Source organism: Neovison vison, chromosome 2, assembly GCF_020171115.1.
Source record: "Neovison vison isolate M4711 chromosome 2, ASM_NN_V1, whole genome shotgun sequence".
In the NCBI taxonomy this organism is placed as follows: domain Eukaryota; kingdom Metazoa; phylum Chordata; class Mammalia; order Carnivora; family Mustelidae; genus Neogale; species Neogale vison.
This window is the reverse complement of record NC_058092.1, coordinates 239,685,848-239,690,798: the sequence shown is the minus strand read 5'-3', so window position 1 is coordinate 239,690,798 and position 4,951 is coordinate 239,685,848.

Genomic DNA, 4,951 nt, shown 5'->3' with positions numbered 1-4,951 from the left:
CTCCCCCTGGGAAGGACGTGGACTGCCCCTCCCAGGACCCACCACCAGCCCTGCCGACCTAGGGTGCCCCTCCTGCGGTGGCCCTGCCCCCGGACCCCAGTTCTGTTCCGTCACGCCAGGGCCCTCCCGAGTCTGATCTGCTCTGGCAGTGCCTCCTCAGCTTCCTCCTGCCCAGCCCGCACGGGGCCCCTTGCGGGGTGAGGAGCGTCTCTGGGGGGCTCTGCCTGGGGGCTGACCACACAGCAGCCAGGACCCCCAGAACCCTCCCCTGCCCTGTGCGTTCCCTCGGGTCCCAGTGGTGGGGGAGCCGCCTGTATTTGGGGCAGGGGCTGGCCCTGGGGCTGAGGCTCTCGGTCCCTCGAGGCCCACGGTGGTCCCCGGACAAGGAAAGCCATCGTGTTTGGTGTAAGCGCTTTAGTAAATGACATCGAGTGTCTGCATCACGTGTCTGTGCTGTGGTCTGTGACCCTGGGTGCGCAGCAAGGCCCGAGTCCCCGGAAGGGGACGCTCTCTGTCCAGCGCTGTGCCAGGTGGCGCTCAGCCAGTGTTTGCCGAATGAGTGAATGCGTGAAATCCAGCCCAGGGCCCGTGGATGCCCCCCAGGAGAGGACCAGAAGCTCCATGGAGAGCCACAGTGAGTCTGCTGGAGGCCGGAAGTGGGTCTCAGAGGCCCCAGGGCAGAGCGTGCCGCAGCCGCCTGTGGGCACCGCAGCAGACCGGGGGAGCCTGGGGAGAAGCCGCTGTCCGCAGAGCTGGACGCTCAGCCAGACTCGAGGGTGGCCGTTGGAAGAAGGCGTTCTCCCACCGGGCCCCAAGCCTTCCTGGCCCGCAGGGAGACCAGGGCGAGGTGCTAGGAGGGAGTAGGAGCCTGTGTCCCAAGAGTCTCGCGGGCTGGGGACGGGGACGGGGACAGGGAGAGCTCCAGGTTTCTCTCCGGTGGAGCCGGTGCCGTTAGAGAGCCCATGGTCGGGGGGCAAGCGGGTCGAAGTGTCTTCGGGCACTGGGTCCTGGCAAGCAGCCCCTCAGACATCGGCCAGGGCCAGGCCACAGAACGCCCTGGGCCCCCGGAAGCCTGTGGCAAGGCCTGGGGACGCTGGCCCTGGGGGCTGCTAGGACAGCTCTTCCCAGGCCCCCGACCCGGCGAGGTGTCCGCCCAGAGGTCATGTCTTCTGCCTGCCTCACCTGGAGACTTCTGGCCTCTAAGCACCACCACGGGGGCCCCCGGGGAGCCAGAGACAATGACCCACAGGCCAGAGGGTGTCAGGCCTCAGGCCAGGTGCCCACTGGTCCCCTCTGGGCTGTGAGAACCAGGAGCTAAGTGGATGGGAGATAGCACACGTCCGTGAGGCACGTGAGGGGGTGTGGAAGGTGGGGTTTCATCCTGATGTGTCCTGGACTCGGGGGAGGGAGGGAAGCCCACACTGTAGCCTCCCTGCCCTGAGTCAGACGGACCCGCCCTGGGCCACCTGGGTCGGAGCGCAGGCCGGGCCACACGGTGAGAAATCGGACAGCAATGAGGTATCCCAGCGCACCCCTAAAGCCGCTGAAGCAGACACCAGCGCCTACACGGCGTGCTGGGGAAGGCGGGGGGCACCCGGGCCCACACCCGTCCGTGCTGAGACTGTGAAAGGACCCCGGCCATAGGACGACCGTTGGACGGGTTCTCAGGAACTCTGCCTGTGACCAGCTTGTGGGCAGGCCCTGCGCTCCCGGGCACGCGTCCCAGAGAACACGTACGGGCGCGTCCACAGCGGCCTTACCCCCCCAGAGCAAGCCCTAGGATCAAGAGGGTCCTTCGCCGGGGACGGCTGAGCAAGCTCCAGTTCACGAGCCAACGGGACTCCACGAGGAGAAGCCGCGGACGATGGCCCCCAGATGGCTCCAGGGGCACAAGGCCGCGAGCAAGGGCCACGACGGCAAGGTCACACCCGGACGAGGTCATCGTCTTCTCTGCCGGTTCCGCAGATGTCAAAGCCGCAGTCGGGGAGAGCAGGCGTCGCGGGCACAGCATGGGGGGGCAGGAGGGAGCCCCCACAGCCACAGGCCAGAGATCCGCGTGTGGGAAACCCTTGCACGTGGCCTGTGAACGTGGCGGACGGAGCATGGTCCGCTGTCTGTGCGTGGCACTGTGCCCGGGGGCTCCCACGCTGCCCCAGGGCGGCCGGTGAAGGGCGCGTCCACAGCGCTGTTTCTGCAACTTCTCGGACGTCCGTAAGCCGCTCCGCAGGGGAGTTTAAAAGCAGCTCATCACTGACAGCGTCTAAGCATGGTGACTCCCTCCTCCTTGGTTAATTTTTCCCTTTTGTCAAACATGTACACATACTTCTTCCAGTTTAAAAAAAAAAAGAGCTAACTAATGATCAGGAAATAAATTCAAGTCCGAGCCGCCGTGGACAGATGAGCTCCCTTCTGGGGCGCTGCTGGCTCCCACCCAAACAGTGAGAATAAAAGCCTCTGGGAATATTTCATCTGCACAGCCCACATTTTTTACCTCGCACCGTGTCTGCTCCTGTGAGAAATATGAAACGCGAGTGCTGGTCCGCGTATCGGAGGCTTTGAAATACCTTTCTGAATTATGCCCAGCCACATGACGAATCACGTTATCAATTTGCTTCTGTAACAGACGTGGCATTCCGTAATATATTCAAGCACGGAAAATTGCAAAGGGGGGATTTATGGAACCCTAAAAACTATAAGGAGAAAAAAGATCGCTCGGAATTTATAGGTCATAATAGACAGTCTGTAATTAGAACAGCGGCAGCCCTCAGAGGAAGGGCGGTCGGATCGGCAATGTCGCGAGGGCCGGGGGGCTCCAGGAGGCCCTCCCTGCACCGCTGGTCGCAGGAGCCCTTGGCCGGAGCCAGGCTTCCTGACCGGAGCCCCTCGCTCGTGAGCCCCGGCCTCAGCTGCCCAGGGCTGGGGCCTGCGGGGGACGGGAGGGGGCCGACTGCCGGCGCAGGCCCAGCCCAGCGTGGCGGGGCCCCTCGCTCGCACCCGGGGTTCTCTGCGTGCGCGTCACCACCTTTTTAAAAGCGGCCTCCACTTTTCTAATACAAGTCCTGAAAATAGTGATTGCTGGGGCGCCTGGGGGGCTCAGGGGGTTGAGCCTCTGCCTTCGGCTCAGGTCATGATCTCAGGGTCCTGGGATCGAGCCCCGCATCGGGCTCCCTGCTCAGCGGGGAGCCTGCTTCCCCCGCCCCCTCTGCCTGCTTGTGATCTGTCTGTCAAATAAATAAAATCTTAAAAAAAAGAAGAAAATAGTGATTTCCATATTTTTTCAAGAGTCGCATAGCGTAGAGAGGTGGGGGAGGGGCAGAGGGCGTGAGAACCCCCAGCAGGCTTGCCGCTGAGCACAGAGGTGGGCCTGGATCTCAGTGCCCGAGACCAGGACCTCAGCTGAATCCCACCCTCAACCCGCTGAGTCGCCCAGGTGCCCTGTGATTTCCATATTTTTTTAAAAAGGACTTTTTTTTAAACTGTTTTCTTGTAGGAAATTTGGAGAATAAAAACAAAGGGAAAAATGTGCTCCCAGCCCACACCTGAGGTCGGTGTTTGGATGGATTTCTGGATTTCTCTGCCCGCGTTCCTATGCTCAGCCGCCCCCCAGGCGGCCGCTCAGCAGGGGTTCCCATTCCCAGATGTTTGAGTCAGAAGTCTTGAAAGCACCCTGGCCTCCAGGGGACACTTGCCCACGTGGGAGCCCAGTGCGCCAGCACTGAGGGTCCTCAGATCCGGCAGGCAGTATGGGGGTGTCCCCCTCCGCCCTGGGGAGGTGAGCCTGAGGAGGAGTGGGCTGGGGGCTCGGGTCACAAGGGCTCTGAGCCCGACCAGCCGGGGTCAGTACCTCGCTCTGGCCAGGACCCCCAGGGGGTCACAGTCACGTGGCCCGTAAGGTGGGTTGCCCCAGCTTAACCCTTCACATGCGTGCCTCAGTCCCCGTGGAGCAGCATCACCCGGCCGCACCCGAGGTGCCCCCTCTGTGATGCGGCCCTCACACGCCCCACTGCCTCTGCCGAGCGGGAGACCCTGGCCGCGGCCCGTCCTGGACGGGCGTATGCGCCTCCTGGCGCAGGTGCTCTGGGCTCCTGGGTACCCCCCCCCGGCCCCAGCGGCTCCCAGCAGGTGCTCCTGGGACAGCGAGTGTGGGGTCCGCAGGCGCCTGTGCGCCAGGCCCTCCGCAAGCAGTAAGTCCAGCCACGGCTGAAGCAGGCTCCCTGCTGGACCCAGGTTAAGAAATTAGGCGGGTTAATAAAGCTAAAACGCTCACAGATGCTTGTGTATAAATTTCTATTAAGTTCCGTCGTCCAGCACCCGTCTCCAATAGTTTAATTTCTATATTAAATAATTAAAACTCTATTTTCAATTGCTGTGAACAATTGTTTTCCTTAATGATCTTCCCCGAGGAGCCAGTAATTTTCTATCTTGTAAAAATGATTAACTGGCGTCATTATCCCGTTTCTCTGAAATATAACCGAGCCGCTCCAGGAAGGCCATCTGTATTCAATTAATGCTCCCTTGCATTAAGACGGACAATATTACTTCATGCCATGCACAACCCTGCTGTCCCTCGTTTTATTATGACGATGATGGAGATAGAAACAACCTGTTTAATTATCCCATTTCCAGCAGAAATCAATTTTCAACACGTCTTCACCCTTAAACGGAGGAAGAAGCCGGCAGTGCCGCTCTAGGGCAGGGCTGGCCGCCCGGGCGCTCAACAGGGCCGCCGCAGACCGTCTCGGCTCGCAGCCCTCGGTGGGGTGCTCGGGGCCCGGACCCCGCACGCTGGGGACGCCCCTCAGGGAGACGTGGCCCGTGAGGGTCTGCGCACCGGCTGGACGTGCTGCCCCTCCCTCGGGGTCAGCCCCCAGGGGCTGCCCGCTCCCATCTCCCTCAGCATCGATCCCCCACCCCACCACCCGTCCCCCAGGCCCCAGTCTGGGGCTGCTGA